We start from the raw sequence: 20666 nt of genomic DNA, 5'->3' as shown, positions 1-20666 counted from the left end.
GGCCAGACTTTTGTAATGATAAATGCTTAGTTCGTGGGCTCACACCCTATTCAAACACAGACGTACCCTTAAGACAGGATTTGTGAAGGAAAAGACAATGGGGAGGCTTTTCTATTTGACCTTGACGAGAAAACACCTGGTCAGCCTGGGAGTCAGAATGGCTCCATGGCTGCTCTCCTGTGCAGCTTCAGACAAGTGGCTTATATATCTATGTACGTGTTTGCCTGGTACATTTATGAACCTTTATTATATACATAAGACCTTTATTTATTTATTTATTTCAATGTCAATTCACCTTTTAAAAGTAATAGTTGTAGAAACCAGAGGCCTTTCTCCTGGGCATAGTTGGCCAATTGGTGCCAAAGAAGGATAGAACTTTCTTTATGTATGCTACAGCAGCAGCAAGAATACTCATCGCAAAGCATTGGAAGACACAAGACCTACCCACTCTGGAAGAATGGCAGATGCAAGTAATGGACTATATGGAAACGGCGGAAATGACTGGCAGAATCTGAGACCAGGGAGAAGAGTTGGTGGAAGAAGATTAGAGGAAATTTAAAATTTATCTACAGAAACATTGTAAAATTTTTGAATGTTGATGACATTGAAATGAAATGAAGGGGTTCTAGCAACAAGGTAAAATGTAAGATTGGATTGATAATAGATGAAAACTTGAAGCTATAATATGTGAGGAAAAACAATTAAGGATAAACTAATAGGATATGAATTTGCTGAACCAATTTTTAAAAGGGATACAAAAAAGGGAGGCGTGAGGAAGTCAGGAAAATAAGTTAATCAAAGATGAGAAATTTAAAAAGAGGGATTTTTGTTTTTTGTGTGCTTTTTTTCTTTTTCCTTTTTATGTTAAATGTTTGTATTTTTGTATTTTGTAACTGTATTTTTGTGTTTTTATATTTTTCTTGTGTTTTTTCTTTTTTCTGTTTGTTGTTCTGGAATTTATTTATTGTTAAAACTTAATAAAATATTATTATAAAAAAAAGAAGTAATAGTTGTGATAGCAGACACCTCCTCTCCCAAGCCTTCTGGTCGGTGCTCAAAACAGCAGTGAGCATAAAGGAACCAATTTATTACACAATTCCGATGGTCGCTATTTACCAGTGAGCGTCTCATTTTCAGTTCCACGTCCCTGGAAAATCATTGTTAGTGTGAGCTGCTATCATTGTCAATCTTCCGGGTTTAGTGGCTAGGGGAAAGGGAAGTTGTAGTCCACAACATCTGGAGGGAACTAGATTGAAGAAAGATGCCATAGGGACTAATTGTTGGACCATATTCCTTCGAAGGACAATGAAATGGCCAGAGACTTCTTACTGATAAGGAGAGCTATTTGGAGAATGGGTCAGGTCATTCTTCCCACACACTTCAGACCTACTTCTTCTTGGAGGTTGAGAACCACGAGTATTACGTTTATCATGGCCATCACTGGAGGAACATCGTAAGTTGATTTGTGGAGCAAGCAGTCAGTTTGGAAGAGGAATGGGAGGGAGATAAAATATATGCTCTTTGCAGGATCTGCACTGTGCTATCGGCCTTCTGGCCTGAGGAATGGACAATCATTGGGTGGGTGAGGAAAACCCCAGAGCTCAAGTCCTTTCATAGCGGTGGGTCTGCTGGAACAGCAGGCAGGGAAAATATTCAGGGTGGCCTTAAAGCATCCTCACAATTCCTTAGGAAGTTCTCCTGCACAAGCATACTTAAAACGACCATGGGCTGTGTGGATTGCTGCACATTCACACTGTCCTACTCTAATATGGGACTCCTGAGATAAATGGCAACCACATTAGCTTGGCTCAGAGTAAAGCCAAAGCTGAAAAACTTACATTGCATGGGCAGCTGCACCCAGAAGCAGAAGCAGAGTCACCTCTGGAATTTGCAAACGCCTTTTCTCCGTGGTCATCTCCGTCCTACCTCTCCTTGCCTATAATCTGGGCAGCTCCTTCTGCTTTGTCCTGCTAGAATGCTTTGCTCTCATGTGATCCAAAATGAAAAGCTGGCAAAGGGTTCTCTTTTTCTCTGTCAGCTCTCGACTCCAGTGATCAAGCCTTGCACTCATGCGATGATAGGTCTTGTGGTTGAGACATGGGACTGTCTGCTGGTAGCTCTGGGCTCTGCTCCTCTTTTGACCATTCATTCCAAAGCCAATGTGACTTTGCCCCACTTTACCTACCACAGTCCTTTCTCTCTCTCTCTGCATTCCTGTTTGTTTGTTTCTGAAGGATGGTGGAGCTGTAATACTGGCAAGTGTAAGCGCTGACTAAAATAGTACCACTGGCAACGTGGTCCTGACAAGACCAGGATTAGTGGGATAAGCTGCAGCACATCCGTGCATGGGTGCACACCAATGGGTCCATTTCCTATCCAAAGGTTAGCAGTAACTTCAATAAAATGCAATATCAGAGTCCAGGCAAGGGACTCAGCTTGATGGCTCGCAGGATTATATAACCTCATGCTCTGACAGTTACACCTATCTGTGGAGCTCATTGCCAGTAGCAAATAAGCAAGTTGCTGGCGGTGACTTTGGCCACACCCAATTTGTTTAACAATCAATAAGCTCCACACCTAGGTGGAGAACTCAGACAATGCTCAGCAAACTCAGAGGTCCTGCAGAGAATAGCTGGTGGGAAGGTGGGGAGAGCCATACACCTGGACTGCACACAATGAGAGAACTTCTAGAACGCCACACCTCCAAAAATGTTGGGTCTGTTTATGCAGTGACCCATTTTGCAAATAAAGCACCCACTTCCCTGCTCCCAATAATAATAATAATAATAATAATAATAATAATAATAAAATATTATTTCTACCCCACCCATCTGGCTTGCTTTCCCCAGCCACTCTGGACTGCTTCCAACACACATAAAAACATAATACAGTGGTACCTCAGGTTACATACGCTTCAGGTTACACACTCTGCTAACCCAGAAATAGTGCTTCAGGTTAAGAACTTTGCTTCAGGATAAGAACAGAAATCGGCCTCCGGCAGCGCAGCAGCAGCAGGAGGCCCCATTAGCTAAAGTGGTGCTTCAGGTTAAGAACAGTTTCAGGTTAAGAACGGACCTCCGGAACGAATTAAGTACTTAACCTGAGGTACCACTGTAAAACATCAAACATTAGAAACTTCCCTAAACAGGACTGCCTTCAGATATCTTCTAAAAGTCAGATAGTTGTTTATTTCCTTGACATCTGATGGGAGGGTGTTCCACAGGGTGGGCACCGCTACCGAGAAGGCCCTCTGCCTGGTTCCCTGTAACTTTGCTTCTCACAGTGAGGGAACCACCAGAAGGCCCTCAGCGCTGGACCTCAGCATCCAAGCAGAACGATGGTGGTGAAGAGGTGCCTTTTGGGAGAGGCAGCTGTGTTTCTGAGTGTCTCAACAGAGGTGTCAGAGGCTCGCTCTTGTTCTGAGTCGCTTTAAATCAGTCTCACATGCCAGTATGAGGAATATGCTTAGAGGCGCAGCTCAGCTGGAGGTCCCACATTCACCCTGCCTATTGAAAGTAAGCCAGGAGACGCTGGGTCCTTTGATGGTTGTGCAGGCACTCTCTGTTAGTACTTAATTGACATAACGGAATCATCAAATTGGAAGGCAGGGACAAACACATACCCACTGGTATGTACAGAAAAGACAAATTGTTTTTATACAAATTCAAATACATGTGGGTGTGGACTATAGGCAACCCCCACTCCCGGTGCACGTTTAGGAGGGGGTTACGTGCAAGGCACTGTGCGCCTTAGTGAAATCACACATATTTGAAACACCATTGAAAAAGCCAGCATACACCCATTACACCTCATTTTGTGATGTTTTTGTGGTGTATTGAACGTGTGTAAATGGGTGTTGTGTGCCCGTACTCTGGTCTAATTCAAAGTGGGAGGGAGGAGTGGATTAACAGCTCAAATAATGTTCAAATGTGGACACATCCCTAAACTCACAGAAAATCTATGGGTAATTGATTGGGGAAATTCAGCTATAGGAACCGGCAAGTTCAGCTGGTGCAAAAAGCGGTCACTTACCATGCTAACAGAGCTGAAGGCCTGGGAGCCAAATCTAGCTGTGCATTGACTCTCCATTGTTGTTAATATGGCTACAGTTCAACACAATGGCTTTCACTCAGGGTATGCCAAATATTCTCTAATTTTGATATTTGACTTGAAACCAGCAGTTTGCTTGCAGTCAAACAAATTACCAGGGGGCAGGGGAAAGACTCTTTCAACAGCGTTCCACTGTTTCGACAGTGTTCATTATTGGAGTTAGGGAGAGGGCCTTCTCAACAGTGGCACCCTCCCTGTGGAAAGCCCTCCCTTCAGATGTCAAGGAGATAAAGAACTACACAAATTTAAGAAGTCATCTGAAGGCAGCCCTGTATTGGGAAGTTTTAATGCTTAACTGTATATATATATATATATATATATATATATATATATATATATATGCTTTCGTAGATTTTCACGGGTACAGGAATGCAGGTTTTGGTGTCCTCGGGTGTCTTCCCGTGTAAAAGTTGGGGTGTCTAGGCGACGTTTCGACGAGGTCTCACTCGTCATCTTCAGGCTGGTGCTTTCGGCTTCTTGTTACTGGAACAGAGCAGGATCTCAGTGTTTGAGTTCCTATAAATACTGTTGAGGGGGTGTGGTGTATAGCCTCCAATGTTCTGGGCAGAGAGGAAGTTCCCAGGCTAGTGTGCCTTTTCTTCTTTTGTTCCTTAATTACTTGAGGGATATCTTGAGTGATTTCTTGAGTGATATCCTGAGTACCACTTAGGTGGGTCATTAGGTGTGGATTAGTTGCTAAAGTCTTTGTGTCTTGACCTCTTGAACTTTGTGAAGAGTTTTTCTGAGAAGATGGCTGTACTGCAGTTAGTTGTGCTCTGGCTTGGCTTCGTGTATAGGGGCGAGCTGTGGTTTTGTGGCCTGTGTCAGCCAGATCTGTGTAGGGATTGCAGGGGGGTGCAGCATCCGGAGGTGCCACCATGGTTTGGCTACTGGATGGTGTCTGTAATTTATCTGTGGAGAGGGTCTGGGTTTGGGTCTGGTGTGGTTGATTGGTGATGGCGTTCTGTGTGCCTCTGGATCTGGTGTCAGTTTTTTGTGGGGAGGGCTAATTTCCAGATGTCTGGCAAGCGGGATGTGTCGTCACGCTTGTTCATGTTGTGAGGGTGTTTCTCTATCTCGATGGCTTCCATGATTATTCTCTTGTGGTGATGTTCCATGTTAAAGAGCAATTTGGAATCTGCAAAATTAATTTCGTGTCCTGTTTCTTTCATGTGTTGGAAAAGAGAGGAAGTTTTTTTCTTCTTTTTTGACGGCATTCTTGTGTTCTGCGATACGTGCATTTATTCGTCTGTTTGTTTGTCCAATGTACGTGGCTGGGCAGACTTTGCAGGGTATTTCATAGACCCCTTGGTTTTCCAACTGGATTTTATCCTTGGGGTTTCTGAGGATATTGGCTATTTTTTTGGTTGGTGCAAAAGGCTGTTTTGATATTGTGTTTATGGAGGATTTTGCTAATTTTATCTGTAGTGCCCTTGATATAAGGAAGGAGGGCCATGCCATTGTTTTCTTCTGTGTCTTGGTTTTTGGGGGGTGTTTCTTTTTGGATTAGCTTCGTAACCCTGTTTTGCTGGTATCCATTGGCAATTAACACATTTGAGAGATTCTGTAACTCAGTTGTCAAGTGGTCTTTGTCAGCCAGGCGTTTGGTTCTGGAGATGAGAGTCTTGGCTACGGAGTTTATTTGTGCAGGGTGGTGGTGTGATTGTGCATGTAAGTAGCGGTTGGTGTGTGTTTTTTTCCGGTAGATAGTGTGTCCTAGGGAGCCATCAGGTTTTTTTGTAGATTAGGACGTCAAGGAAGGGAAGTTGGTTGTTGGCTTCTATTTCCATAGTGAATTGTATTTTGGGGTGTAGGCTGTTGAGATGTGTGAGGAAGCTATCCAGTTTTTCCTTCCCGTGTGGCCAAATTACAAAGGTGTCGTCAACATATCTGAGCCAAAGTTTGGGTTTGTGTTCTGACTTGTCTAAAGCATTGGTTTCAAAGTGTTCCATGTACAGGTTTGCGATGACCGGTGAGAGGGGTGATCCCATAGGTGCTCCTTCTATCTGTTTGTATCTTTGTCCATTGTGGATGAAGTACGTGTTGGTTAGGCAGTGGTTGGTCAGGTCCAAGATGTATTCGGGGGGATTGTATTTGTTTTGAATGGCTGTCAAGGCTTCATTAATGGGCACTTGTGTGAAGAGAGATACAACATCGAAGCTCACAAGTAGGTCATTAGGATGTAGGTTTTGCTTCTTTGTAATTTGGCCACACGGGAAGGAAAAACTGGATAGCTTCCTCACACATCTCAACAGCCTACACCCCAAAATACAATTCACTATGGAAATAGAAGCCAACAACCAACTTCCCTTCCTTGACGTCCTAATCTACAAAAAACCTGATGGCTCCCTAGGACACACTATCTACCGGAAAAAAACACACACCAACCGCTACTTACATGCACAATCACACCACCACCCTGCACAAATAAACTCCGTAGCCAAGACTCTCATCTCCAGAACCAAACGCCTGGCTGACAAAGGCCACTTGACAACTGAGTTACAGAATCTCTCAAATGTGTTAATTGCCAATGGATACCAGCAAAACAGGGTTACGAAGCTAATCCAAAAAGAAACACCCCCCAAAAACCAAGACACAGAAGAAAACAATGGCATGGCCCTCCTTCCTTATATCAAGGGCACTACAGATAAAATTAGCAAAATCCTCCATAAACACAATATCAAAACAGCCTTTTGCACCAACCAAAAAATAGCCAATATCCTCAGAAACCCCAAGGATAAAATCCAGTTGGAAAACCAAGGGGTCTATGAAATACCCTGCAAAGTCTGCCCAGCCACGTACATTGGACAAACAAACAGACGAATAAATGCACGTATCGCAGAACACAAGAATGCCGTCAAAAAAGAAGAAAAAACTTCCTCTCTTTTCCAACACATGAAAGAAACAGGACACGAAATTAATTTTGCAGATTCCAAATTGCTCTTTAACATGGAACATCACCACAAGAGAATAATCATGGAAGCCATCGAGATAGAGAAACACCCTCACAACATGAACAAGCGTGACGACACATCCCGCTTGCCAGACATCTGGAAATTAGCCCTCCCCACAAAAACTGACACCAGATCCAGAGGCACACAGAACGCCATCACCAATCAACCACACCAGACCCAAACCCAGACCCTCTCCACAGATAAATTACAGACACCATCCAGTAGCCAAACCATGGTGGCACCTCCGGATGCTGCACCCCCCTGCAATCCCTACACAGATCTGGCTGACACAGGCCACAAAACCACAGCTCGCCCCTATACACGAAGCCAAGCCAGAGCACAACTAACTGCAGTACAGCCATCTTCTCAGAAAAACTCTTCACAAAGTTCAAGAGGTCAAGACACAAAGACTTTAGCAACTAATCCACACCTAATGACCCACCTAAGTGGTACTCAGGATATCACTCAAGAAATCACTCAAGATATCCCTCAAGTAATTAAGGAACAAAAGAAGAAAAGGCACACTAGCCTGGGAACTTCCTCTCTGCCCAGAACATTGGAGGCTATACACCACACCCCCTCAACAGTATTTATAGGAACTCAAACACTGAGATCCTGCTCTGTTCCAGTAACAAGAAGCCGAAAGCACCAGCCTGAAGATGACGAGTGAGACCTCGTCGAAACGTCGCCTAGACACCCCAACTTTTACACGGGAAGACACCCGAGGACACCAAAACCTGCATATATATATATATATATATATATGGATGCGGGTGGCGCTGTGGTCTAATCCACTGAGCCTAGGGCTTGCCGATCAGAAGGTCAGCAACTCGAATCCCCGCGACAGGGTGAGCTTCCGTTGTTCGATCCCAGCTCCTGCCAACCGAGCAGTTCGAAAGCACATCAAAGTGCAAGTAGATTAATAGGTACTGCTCCGGCGGGAAGGTAAACAACATTTCCGTGCGCTGCTCTGGTTTGCCAGAAGCAGCTTAGTCATGCTGGCCACATGACCCGGAAGCTATACGCCGGCTCTCTCGGCCAATAAAGCAAGATGAGCGCCGCAACCCAGAGTCGGCCACGACTGGACCCAATGGTCAGGGGTTCCTTTACATACTGTATATATAAAAGCCGTCCCATGTGGGACCCACACAGCCTCTAAAAAGCTATGTGACTTCTGAGGGGCCAGCTGACTAATATTAGGGTCTTCTGTCATCTCTTAGTCTGGGCAAGTTATTGCCGAGGAGGGAGGATAGCATGTTTTGTTGCTGAGTCTCCAGACTTACCTGCACTGAGACTACTTCCTGCTTGCCCACCTGTTTACCATGTCTTCGCTGGATACTCAACTGTCCTCAGGCCTGCACACCTGACATCCATTGCCCAGATTTGTTCCCTGGCAACAGCTGCTTCTATCTTGGTGCCATTTTCCTTCCTCTTGTAAGCCTCATTTGCCCACACAGCTGTTTAACCTGATTGGCTGTGGTGACCCATGTGATTTTTAGATTTTTTTAAAAAAATGAGTGTTTGTGATGTTATCAGATGAAGCATTCTGACCTCATCAGCAAAAGTATGCAAGTCCAGAAAGTATAACTCAGTGAGATGCACTCAAGTTTACTGTTTGCTAAGTGTTACATTGTGAAAATTCAGTACAGTAGATTTATAAAAATGCACACACCTTGTCTATGGCAAAGGCTTTGGATGACAAATAGCGGGGGAAAGAGAATGGTGTAGGGAAGAACACTGATGGAACAATATGAGTATGTTAGCATGGAACAAGTAGAGAAAATCGCCAAAAACAGGAGGTGCTTTCAGATGCGCACCAAAACAAACACACCATGAGGCAAGTGGCTTTTGACTCAGCTCTAGTTTCGCGCTATGAAACACGGTGAGTTTCCATATTTTGTGATTCCGGTGTACCTGCTCATTTCAAAACAAAAAAAATGAGGCCATCAAAAAGAGCAGTAAAATACTATAGAAGCTGTCTGTTTTGAGGTTGCTGTGACATGCAGCTTTTTTCCGCTGAGCTGTTTTTATGAAGGAGTAATATGAATATTGCCAAGAGTTGCCTTTTTCCTGTACGTGGATGAAGCTACTAATCGCTCCTGCAGCAAAATACAGGAGCTCCCAGTGTGCTTCGAACTTGTGCATCTCTGTGCAGGGCAGATATGCGAGATATTATCACATGTTATACCAGAGCCGCAAAAAGCAGCAGGGCATGGGTCCTTTGCAGAGGGTGTTTTTCTTTCTTCTTTCCTATAATGTATATGAGATGGCTTTAAGTGACCACAAAGGAGAATACTCATCTCACACTATTTCCCCCCGCAGTCTGACTATGCTAGCCTACCCATAGCTGGTTGCAGTTGATAACATCAGGCTGCCACACTGACCATTGCAGAAGAAAGAAGGAAACTCCAAGGTACACATGCTGGGAGTGAGTTCTGGAAGTATTATCTCTGGGGCAAAAAAAAAGTTCATTTTAGTCCCTGGAAGTGCGAAGCTAATTAGGGATCATATGTGGGTCACATTTGGCCTGCCATCTGTCAGTTGCTGACCACAACACTATAGCCTATCATGCTATCTAATCTGAAAGCACCCACATTTACAGTGTCATTCATGTGCCAAGTTGTCTATGGAGGAAAACTCCAGAGAGAGTTTTCTAAAGGTTATCTCCCCTGAACAGGTGAGTCTCTAGGAAAAGTAACTCCATAATGAAATAACTTACTTCAGAAGTGATGTTGTTGTTGTTGTTGTTTAGTCGTTTAGTCGTGTCCTTCATGACCCCATGGACCAGAGCACGCCGGGCACTCCTGTCTTCCACTGCCTCCTGCAGTTTGGTTAAACTCATGCTGGTACCTTCGAGAACACTGTTCAACCATCTCGTCCTCTGTCGTCCCCTTCTCCTTGTGCCATCCATCTTTCCCAACATCAGGGTCTTTTCCAGGGAGTCTTCTCTTCTCATGAGGTGGCCAAAGTACTGGAGCCTCAGCTTCACGATCTGTCCTTCCAGTGAGCACTCAGGGCTGATTTCCTTCAGAATGGAGAGGTTGGATCTTCTTGCAGTCCATGGGACTCTCAAGAGTCTCCTCCAGCACCATAATTCAAAAGCATCAATTCTTCGGCGATCAGCCTTCTTTATGGTCCAGCTCTCACTTCCATACATCACTACTGGGAAAACCATAGCTTTAACTATACGGACCTTTGTTGGCAAGGTGATGTCTCTGCTTTTTAAGTCAGGAGGCTTATTTGGTCTGTCAGCAGTTCAAATCCCCACGACAGGATGAGCTCCTGTTGCTCGGTCCCTGCTCCTGCCAACCTAGCAGTTTGAAAGCACGTCAAAGTGCAAGTAGATAAATAGGTACTGCTCCGGCGGGAAGGTAAACGGCATTTCCGTGCGCTGCTCTGGTTCGCCAGAAGCAGCTTAGTCCTGCTGGCTTCCTCGGCCAATACCCTAAACATTGCTGGGGTGCCTGGCCCCAGCAGTTGCCTCAGGGTGCTGATGCTGGGCCTGCCCAACAGGATTTGCTCGGATAGCACTAAGGGCTGGGAGCAGTCAATACCTTCTGCCCAGGGTAGCAGTGGTTGCAGGAATATCTGGGGAGGGGGCTTTGAAGTACTTCTGTGATGGCCTGGGATTCAGACTCAGAGGCTGAACCTGAGGAATCCCAGCCTGCACAGGATTCCCCGCCTCCAGAACCAGCTGAGCCGGGGCTGGGGCTTGAGCCTGAGGGGTCCTCACCTGCGCTGGATCCTCAGGTGCAGGCACCAGCAGAGTCTGCTCTGGCTCCTGAGGTGATGGAGGACCCGCTGCCTGCAGGTGCTCCACTCTCAGTCCCGCCAGGGGAAGGTGAGGTTGCCTCTGGGTCCAGTAACCCTCCAGCCTCTCCTGAGCTGCAGAGGCTCAGGGCAGAGAGGCGGAGGGAACTAAGTTCCTGCAGGAGGAGTGCTCGCCTCCAGGCCAGGAGAGGCGAGTCACCTGTGGACCGGGACTGCCCTGTGCCTCCGGGCAGATAAAAGCCGGCCAGCCCCAGTCCCAAGTTGCGGGAGCAACATTGTTGGTAGCCTGTTCCTGCCGGCACCCTGTCCTGCTCTTCTGCCAGAGTTCCTGACCTCACCCGACTCCCTGCTTGGACCCCGCTTCAGCTTTGACGGACAGCATCCATACTGCACCCTCAACTTTGGACTGGACTCAGACCTCGCCACATGGTTAACCCTTGGAACCAGCACAACTTCTGCCTACGCCCTTCCCCAGAACCTGCCGTGCCATCACACCTCTGAGCTCAAGCAAAGCTAGGAGCCATGGCAGCTGGACACCAGCCCACATTTACTTGCTACTATTGAAAGCACCCATATTCTGAAGACAGATGGCTGAGAAGCTCACAATTCGTTTAATCTCGGGGATTCTCTTAGGTCAGCAGGATAACAAGATTCAGAAAGTATCTTCTCCAGAGCCCGAATATTCTTTGTGGGACCCATCCAAATGACAGCAATGGATCGTCACAATATAAATCTGATTTTCTGAACAGCTTTGTGAACCGTTCCGGTTGAAAAGCAGTATACAATTATTATATTATAAAATAAATATGTATAAAAAGAGTGAGGTCATTCCTGTAAGTTTGAGAAGGGTTATTACCCCCATGGGGCAGATGGAGATATTAGTTTGCCTAAGGCAATCCACAGAGCTTATAGCTCAGGGGAGATTTGAACAAGGAGTGTTCCCAGTTTGTCTCCCTCTCCCTCCCTCTCAATCTCTCTTTCTCTTTAAAATGCTAGAGTGCAGCATCTGTTATCAGCATATTTTGCTGATTTAATGGAATTTTAACTGGACACTTTACATTAAGTTTGAAATCTATTCTGGCTAGCCCCAAGTGTTTGGAATAAGATGAGTGATAAATGACTATTACATATTAAAATATGATTACTCCTAGTCTAAATGTGCCCAAGCGCAGTAACTATCGCTGTAAAGAGGCAGCTGAATCCGGCGAAGAGGTTTTGAATCTCTGTTAGAGCATTCTGGAATCCCTTCCATTTACAGACTCCAAGCCAGGAATTTTGGAAAACTTTCCATGCAGCCCAGACTAGAAGCTTAAGAAGCCAGAATAAACTAGGAGGTCTGCCAGAGTCCAGAAGGTTCCACGATGAATTGGCACGGTCCTTTTACCTACCACAAGGGGGCACCGAGCATCCCTTCCCCCCCCCCAAAAAAGGGGCAGTTTAGGACAGGGACGCTTGCAGCATCTGTTTGGCTGCATTGTCTCTTGCAATGGTCCTTTGACGCTCACAAATACTTGTGACGTTGAAATCTGACCACAGTTTCCCCTTCAGGCCAAGTGGGCGTTGCAAAGAGGCCACAGAGACTGGCATCCGGGCAAAGATAACTCCTTCTTAGCTTCACATGAGAAAAGAAAAAAAATGTCACAAGAGATCTAATGGGCCATCTACTTGGGCATTAATCGGACCCCCCAATGGTGGCTTCAGACCTGGAGATTTCAGAGGACTGGTGCGCAAGCTAATTCATAGGCATCTCCCATTCTCATTTTGCAAACGTTAAGCTGCAGAAGGCACGATGTTTTTGCATACTTTGAGGGTTAAGAAGAATTCAGCTGCCCTGCAGATTTCCAATTAGGATGCAGCAGCAGGCTCGAGTGAGGCTCACTTTGGGATTCCTCAGCTGTGGAAGGAAAGCAGAGAGGTTTATGCTTTTTACCTCAAGGTTTACCCTTCTCTCTCCCACATCTCCTCGCTCAATCCCGCAGGCAAGAATATCACAGGAGGGGTGGTGGCGGTGGAGGTCAGCACACTGCCGAAGCCCATGAGTTGCAAGCCAGCAAAGTCCCTGGTTCGAGTCTCTGCCATGAACGCACTGGGTGGTCTTTAAGGCAAGCCGTTATTATCTCAGCCTCAAGATGAAACTAGCTGTGATGGCGGTAGACCCATTTATTTAAACCTATAGCTTGTTGACCATGGGGAGGGATTTTAGCAAAGCAGCGGAGCACATGTTTTTATACAGAAAGTCGCTCAATCCCTGGTGTCTCCAGCGGAAAGAGGAAAAAACCAAGCAAAGGTGATGTGGCAGGGGGTGGGGGTGGAGAACAATTCCTCCTGAAGCCCTAGAGAGAAGGATTGCCAGTCAGAGTAGACAATATTAGGCTTGATGAATAACTAATTTCACCTGGTATAAGGTGCTTTCCTATGTTCCCAAGCCAGCTCTGTCCCAATCATATATAAATAGGGAGCAGGTCTCCAATTGTAAGAGCTACAGGGTTGCTGAACACTCCTCCGTCTAGTACAGGGGCTGCCAACACTGTGCTCGCCAGAACCTCCTTTGGTGTACGCAGAAGGTATCAGTAAATATGCCCCTGAAAATTCCATAGTGCATGAGAGACTCATGCTGCTCAACTCATGTTTGTACCGGCTTGGCCTTGCTACAGGCTCCTACAGCCAGTGGCATAGTGTTAAGTTGTGGGTGAACATATCAGATGACACAGCGATTCTTCAGACAGCTCTTGTTTATTCACAGGCCAGAACAGAACTGAACTGAAGGGTCCAGCCAGCCTGCTTATATAGAGCTCAGCTACAAAGCAACAGTAACCACTTTCTGTAACTATCCAATCACTGAACTTTACTTATTTGCATATGCGGACCTGAGTGAAAACTATCTACAGTATCCCCCTGCTGGCCCAGGGTGAGAACTTCAGTACATAGCACATAGCATGGGGGGGGGCAGGGGGCCATGGCCCTAGGCTCAAATTTCTGAGGGGGTGCAACCTGGTGGGGGCACCTTCTTTCTGCTTGTGGATGGTGAAGGGATGCCGACACCCGCACCCTGCCCCTGGCTTGGCAGAGAAGAAGGGAGGGAGGGGTAGGGTGGTGCCATTGCTGCTGCCCACTGAGGAGGAAGGGAGGAAGAGGAAGGTGGGAAAGCACTTCTGGAGCCACGTGCATTGCCCAGAGCGCCTCACTGCAAGGCAGGAGGACGAGGCGGCACAGCGGCGTCCCTGGCTTCACGTTTCTCTGCCTTATATCTGCACCTAAGTTGGAGCTAGTTTGCTGGAAGAGACTCCCTTGATAAGATGCTGGACGGCAAAGGGACTGACTTCTGCTCAGTCCACCCCGGGCAGCAGCAACCCACGCTACGCCCCTGCCTACAGCAGACATTTTGTGTTATGGTACATCTCCACTGTCTCAAATTCCAAATATGCCCATTGGCCCCTAAAGGCTGGTGACTTCTGCTCTGACAGATCACTTCCCTACAATCAATTGCTTCTCCTGCCCCTAAACTCCAATTTATTTGGGTTCCATTACCAAAAAATGAGCCCAGCTGAGAGAGAAATGCCCAGGGATACAGACTGTGGGGAAGAAAGCTATTTCAGTTTACCTGCATATTTTTTTGTTCATTAAATCAACCCCAGGCATGGACACATGGCTGAAATTACGGTACCTTCTGGGTGCAGGTATCGCTAGGAAATCTGAAGTGGGACAACAGGTAGGACTATGCTCATATTTGCCTCCACTTATGCTCTTCTATTTTATACGTACACAAAGCAAATATTGCAAAGGCGCTGTTGTCTCCAGAGTACTCCCTATCCTTCTCTTTCTCTCAGTTCCAAAGGAAGCCAAACTTGGGATGGGGGAGATATTCCATTCAGTTTGCACTTAAATGATGAGGCTATCCAGGGCTTTTGTTCAGCCAGAACTCAGTTTAGGCACCTCTCAGGGGGGCACCTTTGTCATTACAGTGGTACCTCGGGTTACATACGCTTCTGGTTACAGACTCTGCTAACCCAGAAATAGTGCTTCAGGTTAAGAACTTTGCTTCAGGATGAGAACAGAAATTGTGCTCCGGCAGCACAGCGGCAGCAGGAGGCCCCATTTGCTAAAGTGGTGCTTCAGGTTAAGAACAGTTTCAGGTTAAGTACGGACCTCCGGAATGAATTAAGTACTTAACCCGAGGTACCACTGTATAAGAGAACGAGGTGCACATGGTGAGTTCCAGCACCTCTTTTTCTAGGAAAATAGCACCACGGCTACCTAATGTTCCCTTTCTGAAACAATATGCAAAATATGAAGCGTGGCCTCATAATAAGCACTTCTCTGTATTTTGAAATGCCATTCTCTAGCCAAGTGTGCAGAAATGTGTGCATTTTCAAAAAATATGTACAGTACAGTAGGCAAAATTGCCTACGGGCATGTGATGTGTGTATTAGTATAAATCTGCACAAAAATGCTCATGAGTACTTTAAACAAAAATGTCAAACTGATATGGAAATGTAGAGAACGGAAGTTAAAATGGGAAATATGAGAAACTGAGAGAAAATGACATTGACAGATTCACTCATCCGTACACCAAGCGCAGGTCATCCTGGCCTAGAACTTCTCACTGGTCAGGGTAGTGAGCCGCAGGCAGTGTTGTACTGTATTCCTGCCTCCATTTAGTCTCTTGGTAGAGCAGATGGGATGGCTACTTTTTACTGGCACATCTGCCTCTGAGCTCAGCCTCCAGCAAAGGTTTCCTTAGAGCTGCTCCACCTCCTTCTCTTTCCCCCAAACTCTTGTTCATGGGTAGGCAAACTAAGGCCCGGGGGCCAGATCTGGCCCAATCACCTTCTAAATCCGACCTGCGGTCTGGGAATCAGCGTGTTTTTACATGAGCAGAATGTGTCCTTTTATTTAAAATGCATCTCTGGGTTATTTGTAGGGCCTGCCTGGTGTTTTTACATGAGCAGAATGTGTCCTTTTATTTAAAAGGCATCTCTGGGTTATTTGTGGGGCATAGGAATTCGTTCATTTTTTTCCCTTCAAAATATAGTCCGCCCCCCCCCCCCCCAGGTCTGAGGGACAGTGGACCGGCCCCCTGCTGAAAAAGTTTGCTGATTCTTGTTAGACTGAGCAGAAGAGCTTCATGGCAAGGAGGGGTGGGCGGTGGGGACTGATTCGTCTTTTTTTTTTTTTTAATAGCAGCAGATATGGCAGCAAGCTGGGTCCATTGCCGGGAGCCTCCCAGGTAATGAATGGGTAATAGGATTACCTGGGAGATCCCAGGGGGGTGCTGCCACCTGCAGAAACTCCATCTGTTTATATTTGTTAGTCTTGCAGTCCTGACAGGGCCGAGGTCATTGGAGGGGCCTGACCCAATCAACAATCAACACAAAGGGAGATGGGTTTCATATTACAGATGTGGCCTGAGGCCTTGGACTCCCTGCCTCCACCAGTGAAGTGGGACAGGGGGAGATGATGAGAGAAAGATGGATTTGATCGGCCTCCAAAGCACCGTACCTAGTGGAGTAATGTTGACTTGAGGTGTGTGTTGGAGGGTAGACAGCTTCCTCTTTGGCTATCCAGTCAATGTGGAGTTTGTCTTGGTAGAATTTGTTTATTTTAGTTCATTAGCTCTCCCCAACATTTCTCCGATGAAAAGAGGGACGTCTTATCATACCCTCACCCATATGACTGGATTGCCCCAGGCACTCTGGGCAGCTTCCAACATATAAAAAACATAATAAAACATTAAACTCTTTTTTTTAAAAAAAAAAAAAGTTCACTATACAGGGCTGCCTTCGAATGTCTTCTTAAGGTCGCAAAGCTACTTATCTCCTTGGCTCGGGGGTTGCGTAACTCCATACCCTCCAACATTTCTATGATAAGAGGGACGTACTAAGGAAAAGCGGGACATTCCGTGATCAAATAAAAAACCGGGATGGCTTCTGTAAATCCGGGACTGTCCCTGGAAAATAGGGGAGTCTGCATTCTCAAGCTTCTACTTTCCACAACTCTATGGCATTTGCAGGTTTCAGTAGAGTGAATTGGGCTGAGGAAGTCCTTTCAGAAGGAAGGGAAAGGCTGCCAGACACATAACAATGATGTCAAAAATATACTTTGTAGAAACGCCATCCTCCATCCCTGAACTGCAGCAGTCTTAAGTGAGGAGGTTCTGGGTACAATAGCAGAGACAGATTAGTACACAAGGGCAAGAGAAGAAGTGATGGTCATGTCCTGTCCATCCATTGTAGATTGTCTTATGTGGGCTGGCTGAGGGCAGGTTGAGGTTGATAGGGCAGTCCCTCCTTTGTCATAATGGACCAGTCTCCTCTGCTGGTCACAAACAGTTGCCTTGGGAACAGGGCAGAGCATCATAGAGATGCAGTGCTAGAGTGGCTCCCCCATCCACCTTGGGAGGTTCTGGTCTGCAGGTGGTAGCTTTCAGGTGGAAATTTAAGGACAGCTTGTCACTCCGGTCTCCTGCGTAAAATTTACATGCATGATAAGTAACCTGAGTCGATATATAATGAGTTGAAAAAAATGTTGAAATATACATTTGTTAAGAAACCAGAGGCTTTTCTCTTAGGAATTGTTGGTAATGAAATAAATAGAAAGGACCACAAAATTTTCCAATATGCAGTAACAGCGGCAAGAATATTACTGGCCCAGAAATGGAAACAAGAACAAATACCAACGTTGGAGGAATGGAGAACGAAGCTGATGGACTATGCAGAACTTGATAAACTGACTGGGAAGATTAGATATCAATGAGATCAAAAATTCATCGAGGACAGGGGAAAATTAACAGAATACTGGGAATGTATAAGTGACAACGAAATGACATTAGTGGCATTTAGAGAAGCTCTGTATCAGAATAAGAAATATTGTAAAAAAGCAAAATATAAGAGGGGGGTAGGTATAAAGGCAATACCAAAATTTGGAAATGTGTATTTAAAGAAACTAGAATTTGAATGATTGGCAGAGAAGCCGAAGGAAGTCAAAAACCGAAAAGTTTAATAGAAATTGTAATGTGGTATGAATGTATGGAAAACCAATAAAATATAATTTATTGTCAGCAAAACAAAACAAAACAAAAAGATAAGTAACCTTCCAAAAATAATGTTAGTTGTTGGTCCAAATTATAAGACGATCACTGTTGATCATCCAAATGAGCCTTTAGGCAACCTGTTTCAAACTGGGCAGAAAATCTGGCTAGTCCTGAGATGAGACACGCGCCCATGAACTGAACCTGCCTGTCCATACGCCTTCCAATTGTAACTTTAAGCCAAGATGCCTGTCCTCTCCAAACACATCACAGCCACCTCCGCAGCCCTAACTGGATTAGATCATTCCCAGAAGCCAGCCCATTTTGTTCAGACCCCTTCTATAAACAGCTCACTTCAGACTTTCTTCATTTTTCCAAATCGAATTTATTTCAGGCACATTTGAAGTCATTGTGCCAGCTTGTGATTTCATTAGCCGGGCCCATGGCCTGCGGGTTGGAAAGGCCTGTCGGCTCGATGGAGATCTATAGTCCAATATCGGCCCAAGGAGCCATAAAGGCAGGTTCCCAGCAGAGAGATTATATAGGGGGGGACAATCTACTCCTGGCTTTTACGTTGTGTGTGATGGATTAGCATATAAATCTCCACATCACACCACACATCAGGAACAGGGGTGGTGGTGGTGGAAGCAGCTATCTCTTTCAGGCCAAGTTTTGAAACCCAGAGTGATTTTTGAGGCCGCCTGCCAAGTTCTCGCCCAACCAGGAAAAAGTCAGCATCAGATTCTGCGACAGTCTCCAAAGAGATCAGCTTGCAAAGAAGGAGATTATCACACTTGTCCTCATGCATATCCTGTTACTGTGCTCCAGGAAGGATAAAACTCCAGAACAGCCTCTTTAGAATGCTTCCTGCATCTTACTCTTCTCTCTGGAACATCCTTCTTTGTCTCCCCGCAACATGCAGTGAAAATACCCTCAGCATGAGCCTTGCAAGTCCTTTTGGCCACCAAAGTTAGGCTCAGCAACCAGCATTGTTGGGCACCTGTCAAAGCCCATGCGCAGGCAAGGGCGCACTGCTGGCACACCCTGTTCCTGCCACTGCTCCTCTCACCACTGCCACCTGCTGGCCTCTGGTCCAAAGAGTGTGTTTGAAATCTACTCGGAGTCGAGAGTGGATTTCATGCTCTTTCTTCAGCTCATAGTGATGAGGAGGAATGGAAGTTCCCCCAGAATGTCTGCTTTATACACATCGACATCAAGAGACCCAACAAAACAAAATCAATACACAGTTCATACAGCCTACCTCCAGGTTAATCAAGCATTTTGTTTAGAATATAGGGCTCATTTGTTCTTGCAACCACCGATAAAAACTTTGCCACTGCCAACGTTCTAGCTTTTGTCCAGTCTTCCAGTAGGAACCTGACATAGTGAGCCTCTGATTTTCCCGGGAAAGGCACCAGCAAGGGTAGTATCAGTTCAGCCCTGGCCTGCTCATACTTTGCACAATGCAACAAAATATGATTTATGGAATCGATGTCTTGAGCACACGAGCAAAGTCTGTCCTGGTAGGGAATTCCTCTCAACCTACCATCCAGCACTGCAGAGGGGAAGACATTTAGTCTGGCTTTGGTGAAAAGCCTTCGATAGTTAGGTACTGTCAGGTTTTTTATGTAAGATGTTAACTCAAAGACATACCCATATTGAACTCCTGCTGCCAGCGGACTACAGACTGCGTGTGATCGAGATCGCAAGTCACTGTGTGCATTGTCCCATAATCTTTGCTTTAAAACCTTTTGGGCGCCTTCATAACCCAGGTAATACAGTTGGGGGGAGACAGACCAATAGAGGTGGCTTTTTTAGCCATGGTTTTCTGCCATTTGCTGACAAATTCCTCATTGGTCAAATGTGGGTACAGACCCTTCCCTAGATTAAACACTGAAATCCTGAGCCAATGTTTTAGGGCAGCCCACCACACTCTAGCTGAAATTGGGCATTCACCAGCTTCCAACAGAAGTATGGAGTTGGGGACGCAGTTAGGTACCTGCAGCAGAGATCGTATAAATTTTGCCTGAAAGCCATCTAGCTTTGGCAGGTCCCCATTATGCCAGACATTTGCTGCATACAGGAGTGCTTTATATACATTATTTACACAATGGGCCCCACATGGTTGGCTAATTCTGGGATTCTCCTGTAGGCCAATCAGGTTGCGGATTCACTTCCACCTGGAGCTGGATTGGGTGCCTCCTGTGGACCAATCATACTGCTGCATTGTTCTAGGACCAATCAGACTGCTGCATTCTGGACCCTATTGTTCTAGGACCAATCAGACTGCTTCATTCTGAATCCTATTGTTCTAGGACCAATCAGACTGCTGCCTTTTGGATCCTATTCAACTCAGTACATAACAGCGTTCAAGCAAGAAAAGCAAGTGAGAAGAGGCAATGCCTGCCACCACACGGTCACTTGCCTGCCCTTTCCATCAGGGTGTCAGAGGAAGTAGCCAATGCTGGGGGAAGGGATGCCTACAAAGGGCATCTTGCCCTGAAGCCCCACAAAAACCTGGAGCCAACTCTGCCAGCCAAGCCTTTTCCAGACTAACTACCACTGGGAAGATCCTTTCCCCATATTATACATGGCAAGCCCAATGCAACAGAGGTGTTCGGTGCAGGAATCATGTCCATGGAGAGTCTTGAAGTTGTGATGAGAGGGCTGTGATTCAGCCATTGCCTACTTTCTGGTCAAAGGGGGACAAGCAGGAGACCAGATACACCCATCCAACGGGTCATATCTCCCACTTCTTCTATGGAAGACCAATCTTTCAATGCGATCTCAGCCTCAGTGGCCTG

The 20666-nt window shown here is 45.9% G+C and overlaps 2 long non-coding RNA genes across 2 annotated transcripts in view; one reads left to right on the top strand and one right to left on the bottom strand.

Moving 5' to 3' along the window:
• The window catches only part of LOC309363080, a 106005-nt gene extending 94342 nt beyond the window's left edge, over positions 1-11663 (top strand). The window contains exon 2 of the long non-coding RNA XR_014165228.1: positions 11084-11663. This is a non-coding gene — a long non-coding RNA (uncharacterized lncRNA). The remainder of the gene's footprint in view (positions 1-11083) is intronic.
• Positions 11442-18918, bottom strand: LOC309363024. The gene is made up of 4 exons (XR_014165166.1): positions 17925-18918; positions 16934-17328; positions 16335-16416; positions 11442-12729 (listed from the first exon to the last, which is right to left on the bottom strand). It is a non-coding gene; the product is annotated as an uncharacterized lncRNA (long non-coding RNA).
• Between the last annotated feature and the right edge of the window lie 1748 nt (positions 18919-20666).

Source organism: Podarcis melisellensis (assembly GCF_964234715.1).
Source record: "Podarcis melisellensis genome assembly, chromosome: 2".
NCBI classification, from domain to species: Eukaryota; Metazoa; Chordata; class Lepidosauria; order Squamata; family Lacertidae; genus Podarcis; species Podarcis melisellensis.
Note: the sequence above shows the minus strand (reverse complement) of the source record. Positions and strands in the feature narration are given on the sequence as shown.